An 18,571-nucleotide genomic window follows, 5' to 3' on the forward strand; every position below is an offset into this window, starting at 1 on the left:
GAGCCGCGCCGTTTGCAAGGGTAAAATGCAGCAGACCAGACAGTCATGGAGTGAGGAATCCGAGCGCCGCGTCTTTCCAACGCCATTTACCATGGGTGAATTTCTTACTTTCTCTTTAAAAGCAGTCAGCAACATGGTGGAAACCAAGGCGTGAGCCTGGCAGAGGGGCCTGTGATACTTACATACGGACTTATTCAAAGGTAAAAGCTTTCAACCCTAATGCAGTGGGTGGCCTTTCACTTTCCTTGACAGAGGAACAGAAAATAAATGCCTGTTTTCTCCGTGTGCACCTGCCATCAGAATGCCACCCGTCGCAGTGCAGATTATGCTCTTCATGTACGAGGCGGTTTCTCTTTCCAGACTGAGACCCTGAGGCAGGGGCTGTGTCTACCACCTGCTTGTTCCCAAGAGCTTGCGCAGAGCCGCGTGCAGAGCGGTGCCCTGACGCCATCGCCTTGCTGTGGATAAAGACTGCATGTCACTCACCAGTTCCACTCCTGCTGGCTAGGGTGGCTCCGTGGGTGCCTGGAGATCCCTGGCCAGCATGGTGCGGCGGTGAAGTGCGATGCAGCACAGAGGTGTCTCTCTCACTCTGTGTCAGCGAAACCTGGAGAAAGTTACCGAACCTCTCTGTGCCCCATCTGTTCCTGGGGATAATAATAGAAACTACCTTTTGGGTGGTTGTGAGGACTAAAGCATTTAAGATAGTGCTTGGCACATGGAAAACGCTTCTACGTGCAAGCTGTTATCACATAGTCAGAGGTTCGAATCCAAGCTCTGCTCCTGGTAGGTAGGGACATCTCACTTCACCTCCCACGGGTTCCCTCTTTTGTAAGAGGAGTGTCTACCCTTCCCGAGGTGGGGGGATACATAAACACTGTGGCCTTTCACTCTTCTTTCAACCAATGTAGGTGTTAGGGACTTTCTTCTAATTTTACAGGAGGCTGGAGCTTGGGACCCTGCTGAGCAGGAGGCATGCTGTCCCCACCCAGACCCTTCTTCTCTCCTCCCCCACTCCAGCTGACTGTGGTCACTGTGCCAATGGGAGGGCCAGTAAATACAGCCTCGCAGCCTGGAACTGGGGCTAAAGGGGGAATCGTGACCGAGGTGTACTTCTATGTCCAGCCTTGATCTTACTCTTTATTTCCAGTCGGTCCACCTGCAGCTCACCCCATCTGAATCTTCAGTGCACACTTAAGAACATCAACCTGTGGCTCCCCCTCTAATCCCCTCAGAAAAAAAAAAATCAACAAGCTTTAACCCCCAGAGGTCTCCTTTCTCCTCCCTCTCTTTCGGCCTCCACAACCAGTCAGTCAGCACATCCTGAACATCTGCCTTCTGCAGCGTCCCTCATGCTCACCCCCATCCTGACTTCTCTGTAGCCGCTCCCAGGGCGGCCCCTATGACTCAGGCTTCCTGCCTGCTCCTCAGCCTCTAGGTTCTCTGCTGCTGTTTCTCTGTTTCTCTGATTAGCCTTATCGCCGTCTTATTTGTATATTGTTCATGTCTTATTACCTGCCTTCCATCACAAAGGACTTGCTGAGAGAATCCAGGCCTGACTTATGTTTGCACCATGGGGGTACAATGAAATATTTCATCAACTAAATTAATGACCAGCTGGCTAAGCCTGAGAAGCCTTTCTTACTTCCCTGATGTGAATTTCCAGAGTCAGATATTATTTTAATCCTATTTCTTTTGTGTTTATATTGACTATTAAAATTTAATTGTCCTATTCAACATCATAGTGCCATAAGGCAATAAAAAGAAATAGGCATGCAAATTAAAAGAAATAAATAAAAGTGACTCTTGTTGAAGACAACATGATTGGCTATACAGAAAAATCTCAAAGAATCTACTAAAAAGCTCCTAGAACTAAGATGTGAATTTAGCAAAGTTGCAGGACGTAAGGTCAATATACAAATGTCAACGATATTCCTAGCAATGAATAATTGAAATTTGAAATTTCAAAGAACAAAACTATTTACAATAGCACCCTAAAAATGAAATATTTATCCATAAATCTATCCAAATATGGTCAGTATCTGTATGCTAAAAACTATAAAACATTGAGGAAAGAAATGAAAAAGGACCTAACTAAATGGAGAGATGTACCAAGTTAATGGATTGCAAGACTCCATATAATTAAGATATCCATTCCCCTCAATTTTATCTATGGAGTAAAGATAATCCCAATTCAGATCCTAGCAATATGTTTTGTATACATCAACAGGGTGATTCCCCACTTTATATGGCCAGGTGAAGGAACTGGATTATCCAAAGCAATTTGAAAAAGAACAAAGTTGGAATGACTCACACTACCTAATCTCAGGATTTAACATAAAACTACAGTAATCAAGACAGTGTGGTATTGTCAAAGGGAACAAAGCACATATAAATGCAACAGGATAGCTATAAATGGAACAGAATAGACAGGCCAGAAATAGCCCCACACAAATATAGCCAAGTGACTTTTGACAAAAATCAGGTGCAAAGGTGCAAAAACAATTCAATGGAGAAAGAATAGTCTTTTCTAGAAATGGTGAAGGAACAAACGGAACAATTGTCCATGTGTAAAAAAATGAACCTTGATACAAGCCTCTCACCTTATATAATAATTAACTGATCATAGACCTAAATTAAAACTTAAAACTATAAATAAAACTTCCAGAAAGAGAAAAGATGGGAGAAAATCTGTGAGACTTTAGGCAAAAGGATTTTAGATATAGTACCAAAAGTATAATCCATAGGGACCAGCCCTGTGGCCGAGTGGTTAAGTTCACATGCTCTGCTTCGGCAGCCCAGGGTTCGGATCCTGGGCGCGGACATGGCACCGCTCATTAGGCCATGTTGAGGTGGCGTCCCACATGCCATAACTAGTAGGACCCATAACTAAAATAAACAACTATGTACTGGGGGGATTTGGGGAGAAAAAGAAAAAGAAGAATCCATAAAAGAATTGAAAAACTGGACTTCATAAAAATTTAAAACGTTTGCTCTGTGAAAGACACTGTTAGAGAATGAAAAGACAAGCTACATACTAGAAGACAATATCTGCAAAAATCCAATAAAAGATGGCCAAAGTATCGAACAGACACGTCACCAAAGAAGATATCTGGATGGCAAATAAGCATATGAAAAAGTGTTCAACATCATTAGGCATTAGAGAAATACAAATTAAAACCATAATGAGATACCACTACACACTTATTAGAATTTGCAAGATAAAAATAAAACCAAAACCAAATACCATGCCAAATGCTGGCAAAGCAGCAGAGCAAATGGAATCGCAGACATTGCTGGTGGGCATGCAAATGGTATAGCCCACTTTGGAAAACAGTTTAACAGTTTCATATAAAGTTAAACATACCCACTCCTAGATATTTACCCAAATGAATGAAAAACTTATGTTTACACAAACAACTGTAGGCAAACATTTATGGCAGCTTTATTCACAACCACTTAGAACTGGAAACCCCCCAGATGCCCATCACTGATGAATGTACAAACAGATGATGACAAATTCATACAATGAAGACTATTCCACAATAAAAAGGAACAAACCATTGATTCATGATTCACCCAATAATATAAATGCATTTTAAACACATTTTGCTAAGTCAAAGAAGCTACACCTAAAGGGCTACACATTGTCTGAGTCCATTTACGTGACCTTCTGGGAAACACAGGCAGAAGACAGATGAGTAATTCCCAGGGGCAGGAGGTTGACTACAGAGAGGCAGTCGGAGGGAATCTTAGCACTTCTGGAACTACTCTGTATGGTGCTGTGGAGGCATAACTTTGTGCATCTATCAAAACCTATACAACTGTAAAAACACAAAAAGTGAATTCTACTCTCTGCAAATTTAAAAAAATCAGGAGAACCCAAGACAAGAGACTGTGAGATATGAATCTAAGTGTATTACAGGCTAATGACATGCCACACTGAAGGAGTCGGGGAACAGAGGATCTGGCTTAGTAACTTTGGAAAGAGTCTCTTGCCTGGAGACTATAAGGCTACGAACCACGTGCAGACACCATGCTCTGTGTTGGCCATTTGTTTGTCACAATGTATGAGTTCGTAATTTTGAAACTAAGGTTGCATACTAAGGTTGACAAGAAATGTAGCGAGTGAACACTAGACCCAGAAATGAAATAAAAACAGAAGAAAACTGAGGACCCCCTGAAGCCAACACCCTTTTATTATTTAATTTCCTTTTCTCTGTAAACACCTTCACATTGCCAGACCATTGGTTTTTGTTCGTTTCTTTGTTTTTTTGTTTTTCTAATTCAGCAGATGTTTACTTGGTAGCTGCTAAGATGCATCAAGAGCTAGTAACTGATTTTGAGGTTGATGAATGCTCTTTCTCTCCAGAAGAATTACAAATAAAAGCCAAGTAGTTAGTGGACATTGGATGCAGCTGGCCCACGACTTGACTTTGAGCCCTGTTATAAATGGCTAATGACTGGTCAGGCCGGAGTTCTGGTTCTACCTTATCTTTACTCTCCAACCTCTACTTTGGTCTTTTCATTCTTCTTGATATCTTAGTTTGTTATGTCTCAAAAGTGGGGAAATGGCCTCTCATTCTGTGAGGACGGCAGTGAAGTGGTGTTGACGGGAGGGCAGGGAACTGAGAGAAAACCCCCCCCCCCCCCCCCCCCCCCCCCCCCCCCCCCCCCGGCCGTGATGACTGCCCGCCCACCCTCACAGGCCTCTGTGCCAGTCCTTTCAGATTTTATTTGACACAAAGGGAAAACTCTTTCCTACAGATTCATGAAAGGGAGGACGGGAGAGAAGACCACACCCTCTTGTGAGACACAAGGCATCAGAAGAAAATATTCTTTAGAACCTTACGGCAAAATCTTACTGAAATTCTCTTGAAAATGGAATCCAAGCTACCTCTCCTTGGGCTTGGGTGAATTTTTACAAATGCAAATAATTTTTTAATTGACTTCAGGCATTTTAAATTAATCACTGTATCGCAACTATAGAATCCTGTGAAATAACCTTGCTTTATGCTTTTGTGAAATCCATCCTAGGAAATTAAAGTAATTAATTTCAGTTGGTTAAAATCACTAGCGGTACTTCACTCAAGTTAACTTGCTTCTAAGCAAGATTTAGATGACAGGAATTCATAGGATGGTGCCCACCATCAACGGCAGAGTAGCTGGAGATCTGCCAATTTCCCTTGATGTGGCCCCAAAGAGGTCAATTTCCATTTCCAGTATCATCATCACATGATGAGAAGGCAAATCATGATGGTAAGTAAGCGCTGTCTACATCTTGGCAATTCAATAGTCGTGTTTTTTTTTTTTAGTAAAAACTCCAATTAAGCCTAATTTTTTGATAGTTGAGTCAAGCTTTTAATTCCACCAGGATGTTTAACATCTGTAAACACGTCTCTGACTTTTAAAATGGACAAGTACAGCCAATGATCACATATTTGCTGTTTACTTTTCACTTGTTGGGTAAACATAAACACACTTTGTTTTCTCTCTGTCTGAACTTGACTTCGTGCTAGCTCTATAGAGAGCGCCTGTCAGACGCCAGCATCCTTCTAGGAGCTTTTACACGCAATTCATGCCTGTAAATACACGCAGTCTTTCTGACCACTCTTGTGCCCACTTTATCCAGGAGGAAATGGAGGCTGAGAGAGGTTGAGGGAGGACCAAGGTCCACACATCCGGCTCCTGCAAACTCAGGAGGACTTCTGTGCCGTTGAAGTGGGCGCTCCCTCCCCGGCTCCACGCTGCCTTCAGGCGGCCTGCCCTTGTGAAACGACCCAGCCCTCAGCTATTCCTTAGAGAGACGGGCAGGGCTACGGCCTCTGCCTGGGCTTGGTCATTTTTGGAGGCCTAGAGAAGGGAGGACAGGAGTTTCTGGCCGCCCGCGCCCTCGCTGCCCCTCTCCGGGCCCAGGCCGCGCGGGAGCCGCTGAACCCCGCTGCGCTCGCTCCCCTCCGGGTCAGCCCTCAGAAACAACCTGGGAGGAAAATAGGCAGAAGCAAGTGTACAACTCGCGTTAGTTCAAAGTTCAACAGAACTGAGTTCATCCTGTTTTTCGCTCGTTTGAAAAGCGAAAAAAATGAAGTCATTTGCATGCTCTGCCGATTGGAGACGGGCTGACCAATGGGACGGGAATAGACCATGTTCCCACCTTGTAGGGCGTGGGGTTAGGGCTTGGAAAGAGGAACGGAAAGGGGAGTTTGGAAGAGCTGAGGCAGCCTTGCCTGAAGAAGAGGGTGGCAGCAAGAGTGATGTTCAGCGCGGTTCAGTCCCACGGACCCTCGAGCTGCCGTGGGCGAGGAGCTGAGGACGGACACTTGGATCAGGCGCCTTTCCAAGGGGGTCTGCTCCTTCATCCCGTGCACGTTTCCTGAGTGCCTCCTGCTAAGGCAGGCCCTGTTCTAGGCTCCGGGGCTCCAGCAGTGAACTAAAGGATCAAGTTCCTGACCTCACGGGCTTCCATTCTAGGGGTGGCCCACAGCAAACAAGTAGGCACAGAAAGGGCTCCAACGAACGAGCGGTGCTCTGAGAACGTGAAGGTGGTTAATAAGGAAGAGAGGCGGGCGGGCAGCCCCTCCGAGGAGGTGCTGTCTGAGCGCGCACAGCAAGGATGGAAAGGAGCGGGGCTGGAAGGGATATTGGGAAGACAGTCCCAGGCGGAGAGCCAAGCCAGGCCCTTAGAGGGGATACGCCTGAGGAGCAGAAAGGAGGTGAGTGTTGGGGGCGGGGGGTCAGTGTGTGAGGGGAAGCAGTACAAGATGAGGTTAGAGAGAGAGACCGCGTGGGTTTTAGAAGGCTGCCGGTAACCAGCCTAACTGCTCTCCACCAGAGCAGAGTAGAGAGAAACGGTCCACAAGCTGTTGAAGTCTGTATGCTAAGAGCTATTTCATTTAAATAGAGCTGTACCCAGAGAGAGGGTTAGCCTTTGCTGGAGACGCTTTAGAAGAGAACTGAGACCCTGGGGCTCAGGACTTGGCAGGCTTCCTTTGGGCCCGGGCCTTGTCTCCCTACACTGATAAGGGTTTGGTGTTTGGGACCCAGGGTTGCCTTGCTGCACAACTCTGGGGCTGCACTGTAGTCTATGTTCATAACCCCTTTTCCCAGTTGTACAGTCCAGCGGTCCTGTCTCAAGCTCCCTGCTTCCCCTTTCTGTACCACTTTGCTTTTTAACGGTATTCTCTCTTGCCCCTTCTGGTCTCAAGTACCTCCAGTAGTTCTCAGGCTCTATCACTTTTCCCTTTATCAAATTCTCTTGTCAGGAAAGTCAGAACAACTCATTCTTACTAAGGTGTAAATGACCAACATGATAAAGTGCTACCTGGGGTGGGCAGTGGGGAGACCAGCACCCTACAGTTCTCAGGAATCAGGAAGAATAGCTCTTTGTATTTGCATCTGTTTGGAATGCTTTTCTCAAGTATTCTCACTTAAGACCCAGTTCCGGTGTCCCCTTCCCAAGGAGGCTTCCCGAGAAGAGCTGGTAACTTCTTCCACTGAGCTTGGGCACCACCCTGCCCTTCTGGTTACTTTGTGTGTTGCTGGTTGCTCTGTTCCCTGACAAGCTCCTGGGCTTCTTGAGGACAGATTCCGTGTCTTATTCATCTGCTCCCTGGGCCCTGGCATGGTGTCCGGCTCATGTCACCTGACTGACTGAGGAGCTGGGAAGGGTCCTGAGAGCCATGTTTACGTTGATCATAGTAGGCCAGGTCTTCACACTGCTGAGTTGAATTAATACTTTTTAAAAACCTTCCTTCCTTGGCAGTCCTGCATTCACTAAAATGTTTATTTCTTCAATATTATAAATATTGCTGCCTGAATTTCTACCAATTTAAGATGCATTTGTTGACAATTTTCCTCTTTTAAAATGCAAATACTCCTAATAGAATGAAGCCCATTCATTTATACAACAAACGTTTATTGTGTATCTGCTCTGTGCTTCACACTGCCCCATCCCCCACACTAAAATGCCAGGGAGTTCACAAAAAACTACTCTGCCACATCATAAATCAAGGGTCCCAAGTCAAGACCTCATAATTCTATTTTTAATAATCTATCTAAAAGAAAAATTCAGAGATCTGCAATTAGGTTTATGCACAAAAATATGGATTGTAGTCATTATTTATAATGGTCCACAGGAAGAAAACTATTCAATAATAGCAGGAGAATCAAATTAAGTTTCATCAATATGCTGGATTATTATGTAACTATTTATAATTACATTAAAAGAGTATTTTATTAACGCGAGAAAATGCTTAGTGCTTAAATGTAAAAGGCAGGATATAAAACTTGTTGTCGTGAGATCTTTACAAATGCACAGAAAAGCAGCCTGGAAGGAAATTCACTAAAAATGTAAATGGTGGTGGTGGTTCTAGGTGGTAAGATAACGGTTCATTTTTAGTTTCTGTACAGTTACACTTTCTAAACCTTTTTAATAACTTCTATGATGAAAAAAAGTTACTGTACTGAAAAAACAGAGCCACCTCCCACTAGTTGCTAAGATCAGCTGCAGAAAGAGAATGGGACGGGAGGGGTGGGGCAACTTTATGAGCGAGACAAGCAGGAGCCTGTGTAAGGACAGCACGGAGGCTGGGGGGCAGTCTGCGGATGCTGGCCCTGCAGGTGGTAATCAGGAAGAGCGGATACCAGGAGACGGGAGGGCGTGGAAGGCATGTTGTAGGGTAGCTCCATGTTGCCTGAGCTAAGCCTGTGATGGAATAGTGACTTCTTCATGTCTGGACGAGGAGAATGAAGGCTCTGCTCCCAGGCTGGGTGCACCACTGAGTGAGAGGAGCCTCACGGCGAGTTTGCCTGTAGACATAGGGAGCTTCTAGCCTCTGAAGGGCTCACTTTCTTTTTGCTATTGCAGCATAAGACTCAGTTGTTAGTGTGATTTATCACCAGCCAGCAATGTTAATTAAGCATTCATCACCAGGAGCTGAACCTTCTGGGTCTGCTGACGTTTACAGCTGATCTCTGAGGGCTACAGAAACTCAGCCCTGGCCCTGACCAGGAACAAAACACCCACATGCAGCTGGAGGCCCCAGTGAGCTCTCGTGAGCTTTGCTCCTGAATCTGAAGTTCATCTTATAACTGCGGGCCCTCTATGACCAGTTCAACTGACCCCATCTTATCCACAGAGTCAATCTGTCAATAAAGCTGTTTTCTTTTCCCAAAAGCTGATGCTGTAATTAATTGGCTTTTTTATGTGTATCGGGTAAGAGAACCCCATCTTTGTGTGGTAACAATCTCTTTTATGGTGATACCTTCCTTTCTCGTTCTCCCCAAAAAGACACACTTGGAAGTAAAGCCAACAAATTGTTTTGCGTGAAGTCATTTCTGACCACTCTCCTCCCCATCCCCTGCCACCAAAAGAAAAAAAAAATTTCAAGTGGAGGTGGAGACAGGGAGGTGTAGTGTTGCTGTGTTGAAAGCCTAGAATTAGCGGCAAGACTCTGGTTTTAAGGCTGGGCACCACCCCTCACTAGCACTGGGATGCTGGGTTAGGCACGTAATCCCCGAGCCTCAGTGACTTCCTCTGTGAGATGTGCATAAATACAGCGCCAGCCTTAACCTGCTTACAGGTAGTTGGGAGGATCAAATGGGATAAGTATGTGAAAGGGCTTACGGAGCTTTAGAGTTCTTTACAATGTGAGTTAAGGCCATCATAGTGACGATTGGGATTAATAGTTTCAGGAGCAGCTGCATAAGTGGAAACAAGTGGGGAAAAGACAATACATCATTTGTGTGCTCTCAAGGGGAAGATAGCCTTAGGCTCCATGTGCTGATGGACAGACTTTGTAGCAAAATCAAATCATTCACACTGTTCAGAACTCTGCTGAAATGTTCTGTGTAGCCAGTTATACAAAAAAAAAAAAAAAAGGATTAAGAGGTATTCTGAACAGAAGTGGAGACAATCATTTTGTGAAAAAGTTCTTACTCTTTGTTCATTGAGATCTGCACTCAAATTCAGACCAAGAAAAGAAATTAGAAAGTGATTTCACTTAAATTATCAGAGTAATAAATAATGTGTGTGTGTCTGTGTTGGGAAGGACAGGAAAGTAGGACTGAGGAAAAAAATAGGAAGAAAAAAATAAAATATCCTGTTCAGGCTGAACTGAAGTTCCCTTGTGCAACTGCAGATTATTTTATAGATAGTTCTGAGACTCCTATTTCATTCATTTTTTCAACAAATATGTGTTAAACATCTACTGTGTGCAAGGGCTGACAAGGCAGAAGAAAAGAGACATAGTCCTTGCCCCATGGTCTTTAAAGTCCAGCTAAGATAAACGTTACACAAGTAATTAGATTATTACGTCGTGTTAAGTGTTACAAAGGAAAAGTATAGGGCACAATGAGCACGTGCCCCGTATTCTCAAAGACCTAATGTATCACAGCCCAACGTATCCTTGTTGTGAAACCCCTCAAGAAGAGTGACTGTGAGATCTTAGAACCAAAAGGGGTCTAATTTCTTTTGAGCACTGAAGGCAGAGTCCTAGAGTTCTCAAGGCGTCCTCCGGCCAAGTCATTATGGCTATTGTACCCATTCTCTTTAAGCCTTCACTTCCACATGTATAACGTGGATATTTCTTAGTTTTTATCTCTTAGGATTGCCGGGGGGATTTAAAAAATTATTCATGAAGAAAGCCTAACTCAGACTCAACATACAGTAAGCGCTCAACAAATGTTAACTATTATTGTTATGTCATTAGCTATTATTTAATGGACATTAACTTGTTGAACCAGGTTAGGCAACCAAGAGACTTTTCTGGCTGGCCCCTAGAAAGCTTAGAGTGAAATTTGTGACTTACAGAACATCAATTTGTACATCACTATATTGTGCATTTTTAAGCTCATTTTTGCTTCCATTTTTCGTCACCACTCTTGTTTTTCTTGACTGGAATAATGGATGGTATGGAGGAATGGAAGGGGGAGGGGTGGATGGATAAATGAATGAAATCTCTTAACTAAATCAAGAAATAGCTCTTTCAGCTAGATAAATGGTGCTCAAGAGTTGGACGTTCTTTCCACAATTTCACAGAACAAGGAGAACTCTGACTCACACTAACTCATTGCTTGATTTTTACATATACTCATACATGAGTGGATATATGGATTCCCTGGGTTAACACTGAATGGGTCTAAGTGCTACAGAAAACAACCACCACAATAAGAAAAATCAACTAAGCAACCAACCCACCAGGTATGTTTAGAAAATGTTACAGGCCCAAATCCACTTGTGGTCCTATTCTCTTTTGTACGTTTGTTTCTTTCTGTGGAGATAATACCAAAGAAGCTGCCAAAACATTTGCATTATTGGGTTCAGCCAATGGCTACTTGTGTTACCAGACTCTTGGATATACACATGCACAGGTAGTCTTTCCTTTAAGAGCTCCAGTAGACACAAAGGTTTTACTGAAAGGTCTCTGGCTATATTGCTGTGCACTGTTATTTAGGAAGACCCATTGTAACATAGAGCAAAGAAAGAATCCTAAATCTGGAAGCGGGATATGTGAATTTTGGTCCCACTTTACTGGAGACCATACATCTTGGGCAACCCAGGTCGGGCTCTGATTATACTTGTTGCTTCTTGCACAATTATTCATGGGACCGCCCCTCCTTTTACTTTCAAAAGTATCCTACTTTGGATGATAAATTATGTGGTTACCCTAATCTAATCCAGTTCCTAACTATGTGACCTTGAGCCTCAGACTGGAAGGAAAATAGAATCCCCTTCTGGAGAAGAGGAAAAGAAATGTCAGAAGTGAGTGTCTAGGCTCACCCCTTCCTGCTTTCCCCCACCTGCCCGCTACGGTAAGCCTCTCCAGAGGGTATGGAGAGGTTAGAAACACCCAGAGAGGTTTGTGGGAGTCTCAGACCCAGTACTTGCTCCTCGGGCCCCAGGGAGCCCAGGAGAATCGGAAGCCCTGGTGGGAAAGGTCACACTAACCCCACGTGGCTGGCAGAGCAGGACAGCAGGGGGCTTGGAAGTTCCCTCCGCTTCCTCCCACTCCCTGACGGCATTTTGGGAAGAAGGAGAGAGGAGGGAAGAGCGACCCCTGATGGAGAGCTTGACCTTTAAATCAGAAGAGACAGAATTAGCCTTGAATGAGATATTTTAAGTTCCCCCTCACCTGCCATCAGTGAGAATGGAGACTTTAGAGGAAAATAAGATGAGTTATAAGAAACAAAGAAATGTCTTTCCCCCGACATGTACAAGTAGTAGGGCACCTCGGCGTATGTCCTCAGCGCTCAGCACAGGCCCAGGCCCAGGGCAGACCCTCGACAAATGTTGTTGAATGGAGATTCGAACTTCAAATCAGGAAAAAAAGAACAATAAAACTCTGGACTATTCAAGGACAATCCTGCAGAAATATTAAAACACTTCCTGAGATAATATTTATAGCTGTAGTTACCATAACAGGGAGGGGAAAAACCAACCAAGGAATTTAGAGAACCATACTTGTGGACTCAGCCTCACACGGTGCTATGTGTCCCCAGGGTGTCGTGTCTCAGGCTTGTCTCTAATATCGCAGAGAGTTAGCCTTCCCCATGGCACTTTACGCAGGCTACTGCCAGAGGGAAACTAATAGATTATAGTCTCTATTGATCTTACTCAGATAAGGAAATCCCAGTGCTCCAGTCTTTACCAGCTGAACAAAACACATTTTGAATAATTATGTATCATTGCCTTTTCTGTTCTGCAAAGGGAAAAAAAATAAACTCCAGATTTATCTTTAAAATAGTAGATGTTGGAGGAATGTCGATTCAATTGTTGAGAACCTGCTCATTTAACTCTGGGCAGTTTGATGATAATTACATTAAAATTCTCTCAAATAAATATTTTCAGTGAAAATATTGGTAGGCCACAAGTATATGTTTATGAAGAGAGGCTGTGTGAAGTTTGGGAATAGACTCATTTCTTTTTTGTTGGTGAACAGAAAAACATATCCCTTAGATTAACTTGTAACTATGTTATTTCTATATTTAGAGATATTAGATTCTGGTACTACTTAATATTGGTTACTAGGGATTATGAAACACTATGATTATTGCATTTCTTAACATGTTCCCACCCACAATACTTTTTCTTTTCTGTTTTTCAGTCAAACTGCAATTTTCTTTTCTAAACACTTTTCTAACTAGTGTAAAAAATAAAGTTTAAAATCTTGGGGAGACTTTGCCCTTTTCTTTTAATAGAGCCTCACCAAGAAGTCATTCTTTTACAAATGTAGCTGGGAACATTTTCTGGAATGAGCTTTAAATTTAATCCAGCACATTTTGGAGAGAGTATGTCAGGAAACTGGCTGTCTGCCCGTGTTGCTGTTCTGCAGAAAGCGCAGATTCCCTCGGACGGCTGGGGACTCGGTGTGGTGAATCGTTGACTGGAGGGAAAGTGTATTCTAATTGCTAGACAAAGAGGATGGAAATCTGGACTCAGACCCTCCTAGTGGCTTTTCCGTGGATTAAATGAATGAATTTGGATAATCAGGATCCAATCAGTGACTCATTAAGTACATTTTCAATGTCGAAGGTTGGTCCAATCATAGAATGTCAGATGCAGAGCTGCTAGTGAAATCCAGCTTGCAGCTGGTTCACCCAGGATTTATGTGGTTTGCACATCCACGTGTGTGTAAAGGAGAACTAGCATCTAAAAAGTGGTCAAGGTGTGTGGTTGGGAAGAAGAGTTAGCCCTGAAGGACACTTTCTGAGTAACGCTTCTGTTTATATTCCAGTTCAGCTCGAGGTTTGCTGTTTGTTTACAGAAAGTCCTGTCATTTGATTCAAGATGTTTATAGAAAAATGGTGGCTGAGTCTGAGGTCCTCTGTGTCCAGACCTGGGGATTCGGCCACCTACAAATGAGAATGATATCAACCCTTTGGGAAGGAGATTTCCTCATTAGGAAACCTTGAAGATCAGTGAGTTCCTTCTGTGCGGTCATTCATGGAGGATTTATCCAGTAGCCCTTGGGTATCACTGTGTCAGCTTCTGGGGCTATGTAGGCAAGGAGGACGATAAGTAGACGAGAATCAATCTATGACAAAGGAGAGTGCACAACAGAGCTGAGTAGGAGGTGTGATGGGAGCAGAGAAGCAGGTGAGGACCTCTGCTTGGTGGTGCCTGAAAGAGGCTTCCCGGAGGGTAGGATCTGAGCTACGCCTTGAGGAGCGAGGAGGCGTTGACCAGGTGAAGAATCAGGGAAGGTGTTCTAAACAGAGGAACGTCTGAATAGAGAGAGCACGTGGTGTTGTTAACAGATGGACAGAGGGTCAAAGTACAGCTAGGAATCTTGAAACCGACCTAGAAAGGTTGACTGGGACTAGAGTGAGAAGGGCTTGAATGCCACGTTTAACTAATTTGACAGGTAACCTGTGGGGGATGTGGCGCGCTCAGAGTATTTAAGCGAGGATAATGTATCACCCATTTGCCCTTCAGGAGGATGCTGACAGCAGTGTGGAGGATGGATGGGAGGAGGCAGTGGCTGGCAGAGCCAGATCAATTGGGAGATGATTTCAGCAGTCTAAAGAAGAAAGTATCGGGGGCTAAATGAGAGCAGCTGCCTTTGATTGACAAGAGGCCCGTAATGGGCCTGGGGTAGAGCAGCTGTTACCTTCGCAGATGCGGAGTTTTAACAGACCCTAAAAACATTGCCTGTGTGCTTGCTGAATGAAGGGAGACCAATCTAGGAAACACCCTCAGGAAATTGAAACAGTTTTTAGCTTCAACATCAAACCTTTGTAATCTTTTCTCCTCCTTTCTATGTCTCTGACAGATAACTTATTTTCCTCCCTATTTTCATTGAAAGCAAAAGAAAAGCTCATATTTGCAAATCATGTGAAGAATTAATTATGGATTCATCTTGACTCAGGTGCTTAGAACTGTGGCCGCCACAGAAGGGCCCTTCACATTCTAGGTGCATGAGGAGCATGGTGTTGCCTGTGTGGGGTGTAGAGAATCATGGACAATGCTGGTCACCGAGCAGGATGATGGAAGTCACAAGCCTGCAGCAAGAGTTATGGTTGAGAAGGTGGTGCCGTAATGTGATATTGCTTCTGAACTGGATGGCTGCAGGCTGTTTCACAATTGAATGATTTTTATTTTTCTGCTTTTAGTGATGGAAAATTCTCCCAGTGATAAGACCTGCTTACCTCTTAACTTTTACTTTGTGTTCTGTCCTGTTCGAGGCAGATCCCATTCATCAACAGTGGCTTCTGGAACCATCGGAAGGGTTGTCTTCAGTACCCTGTTTGGTATGAGTTTCCATCTCTGGGCAATTTGGGCATCTCTTTTGGCCAGTCATGGTCTCAGACGCTGTGTTGGCAGGACTCAGATGGGGCACAGAGATCTTCCTCTGGGGGACTTTGCCGTGTCCTGTCATTACCAGCTGCTTGCACTGTGACTTAGTTCTCCAGCCCATATTTTGTCTTCACAGGGAGACTGAAAACTCCCTGAGGAGAACAAGCCTGCCTCAGCCTATAGTGGGGCCTCGGCACATTTGGTGAGAGAGGTATTGTGTGGGGCTCCTTGAAAATCCGCAAGATGGCCCAGGTTCTACTGCGACACATTCCCCACCCTACCCCCCATCCCCACCACCTCTTTCCCACACCACCATCTGCATCCTGGAATGAAAAGCTGGGTCGTTTCTGCAAAGAACATTCTCCCTGATTTTCCTGGGCGGCCATTCCATACGGTGCACCTAGCGTGACTAAAATGCCGGCAGACTGTGGTGTCCTTGCAAACAAGCAGCCTCCAGAGGCTTCTTACATTTATTGGCAAGAGGGGCAATTACAGGTTCTGGCGCACCTACTACATCCAGGAAAAGAATCATAGAAAGCAAGAGTGTAAGCTAAGTAAGAAATTAGTCCCCAGGTTCCTCAGAATACCCGCAGAGTCACTGTGTGTGGGGGATGGAGACCCTGAAGAGAGAGGGCACCGTGGGCAAAGAAAAGAGTAACCCAGAGCAGGCCTCTGGGTTCTGGGTGGTCCGTGTGACTTCTCAGTCCCAAGACAGATGAGCCCACTCAGTGCTGCGGGCGCAGTCTCCGAATGGACACCTTTGCCCCCTGGGGTGGCCTGCTGCGCAGTGGGAGAAAAGTTAGAAGGACTCCTATTGGCAGTTTTAATGCCTTCTTTTAACAATTTCTACTTTTTGGTATATTTTATGATCACTGTAATATTAGCAGAGTAGTACATGCATATATTTTGAAAATGACTCTTCGTCTATTGGAAGCGCCTGGTTTTCCTGCACGAGGCCCCCAGTGAAAGCAGATCAGAGATATCTGATCTTGTGCAAACAGGCCGTACATTGAAGGTCTTGTTTTCAAAGGACTTACATCCCAGTTAGGGAGCTGAAAATACTTACGTACAGAAACATACATCAGTAGTTGATTTCCCCAAGTACACACACCGAACAGGGTAATGGTTCTCAAAGATCGGGCCAGCTGGAGGAAAAAGAAAGAGTGGAATGGAAACAAAGAACAAAGAGCATCCATTTTACTCGGTAAGAGGATGGGTCTCTGGGGCTGAGGTTGTTATTCTTGTGTGGGTGGGATTCTTATTACACCGGAGGAAAGGAGTTGTTCATGTCCCTGTGAAAGGAAGGGGAAGGAAGCACAGACATCTTCACACGGGTTGTCAGGAGCCAAGCCTTTACGGTCCCCAGGAGGCGGGCAGCCCCGTCACACAGCAGAAGAGAAGCCATGGAAACAGTGAGCGTTCCGTCTCCTCACAAAGGCAGCCTGGCTTCCCATGGGAACCGTTCTCAAGACCTTTCTTCAAGTTGGTGTAGACAGTTCAGAAGTTTGCAGAGTAAGGAGTTTCGGATCCGCACAGTAAGTACCCGGGCACCCACGGGAATGTTCCTCCACAGAGAGCTTGTGCCAAGCTCTTTACATCCATGACCTCGGTTACTCCATATTAGTAACAACTGCGAGTTGGGGTCTCTCCCATTTTTCAGAGGAGAACTCTGAGTCACAGAATTCCAGTGACTGACGCAAGCTCCGTTCCTCGGCAGCTGTCAGTGAGAATTCCGCCCAGCCCCGCCTGGCTGAGCAGCTCTCAAAAGCTGTGGAAACCCCGCCTGGCTGCTGATTACCCAGTGGGGTTTCTCGAAGCCAGAGTGTATTAACTCCCTTGCCTCAAGGCGCAGTGGCGATTCCTACTCCTCAGCCCAATATTTTTACGTGTCCACGTCAATATATTCTAGTAAATACCACCAGAGCGGCAGCCGGCAGCCATCCCAAACGTTTTGTAATTCTACCTTATGTGTTTGATGGTGTCATTACGTCGCCTTCCTGATTGGGATGAAAGGAATCTGACTTGAAGGAACCGGTTGTGTGAATGCCAGAGCCGCTGGAATAGAGTTGCTGTGAACCGCAGGCTTCCTAGCCCCGTGCTGTCTGCAGAAACTTCCAGAGTGATTACATACCTGCCGTCCACCCCCACTTTTAGAATAATTAATTGTCACTGAAATGTTGAAAAATGAATACTTCTGTCAAATATATACCCGGGCAGATGAGGCTTACCCAGAAAACCTGGGGCAGTAGAAATCACATGTTTTATTAAATTATGTGTTTGCCGAAAAGCTTTGGACCCTCTACAAAGTTCTTTTGGTCCCGTAACTGGCGGGAGGCCTTGGAGCCACAGGAGGCAGAGGGGAGTAGGAGAAATAGTGAACATTTTATCTGGTTGATTGATTATGATGTTTTGTGACTGAGCTCTTTGCTAAACGAGGCCACATATAAGCAAACCTCAGTGAGAAATGTTGGCTCTGTTTTGGTGGAAGAGACGCATTTTAAGAAGAGGAGAACGAAAGTGGCTGTCCTATTCCATAATTATATTTTGAATTTTAATTTTATAGTTTTGTGAGTTTTTTTTTGAACGAAATGAAACAAAAGAGATTTTCTGACTTCTTTTTAGAATTTACATAGTCTACAGGTTGCAATAGGTCCATCTGAGTCAGCTCCACCTGCCTGCAAACAGCAAGATTAGTACTGTGTATGCGTGAAAAATCGAGGGCCAGTAAACACATTAGAAGGATGAGAGCTGATTGGAGAGAAGACAATGGACAAGCCCCGTCCAAACACGGAGGCGCTTCTGCCTTTGAAAGGTGTCTAAACCAAGATTTACACAGCCAGATTGTTTCACAAGAACCTTCTGGGTTCCTTCTCATTACTAGTCACAGGCACATTGTTCCTACCCTTCTTTGCAGTAATAAGAATTTAGTTCGGTTTGACTGTCCTTTCAAAGCACCAACCTTGGGCAGGCTGAGTGGGTGTTTTCCACAGACGGGGAGAAGGTTAGAGGAGGAAGGAGACGCTGCTTTCCCGAGTACCGAGCTGATGGCCTTCACAAATCGAGCGCCTGGTTTTGAGACCGCGAGTTACAACGTGGCTGAAAATGTGTTAAGTACACAAAGAGAAGAGTAAGGCGTTTGTCTTGGGAAATGAAAATTGGACCCTGTATCATGAGCCTTTGTATCTGGAAAGAACGATCACACCACTCTTCAGATTAAAGAATGCAACATTTTGGACAAAGAAAACGAATTTAGGGGAGTTCTACTTTCTACCCGAG

At 44.7% G+C, this 18,571-nt stretch overlaps 1 protein-coding gene and 1 long non-coding RNA gene across 4 annotated transcripts in view; one reads left to right on the forward strand and one right to left on the reverse strand.

Annotated features, from left to right (window-relative positions):
* The window catches only part of KCNAB1 (potassium voltage-gated channel subfamily A regulatory beta subunit 1), a 383,573-nt gene that overhangs the window by 115,525 nt on the left and 249,477 nt on the right, over positions 1 to 18,571 (reverse strand). The window lies entirely within an intron of this gene.
* The window catches only part of LOC139045270 (uncharacterized), a 28,127-nt gene continuing 26,050 nt past the window's right edge, over positions 16,495 to 18,571 (forward strand). The window contains exon 1 of the long non-coding RNA XR_011503308.1: positions 16,495 to 16,830. This is a non-coding gene — a long non-coding RNA (uncharacterized lncRNA). The remainder of the gene's footprint in view (positions 16,831 to 18,571) is intronic.

The sequence above is a fragment of the Equus asinus genome, chromosome 5, assembly GCF_041296235.1.
Source record: "Equus asinus isolate D_3611 breed Donkey chromosome 5, EquAss-T2T_v2, whole genome shotgun sequence".
Lineage (NCBI taxonomy): Eukaryota > Metazoa > Chordata > Mammalia > Perissodactyla > Equidae > Equus > Equus asinus.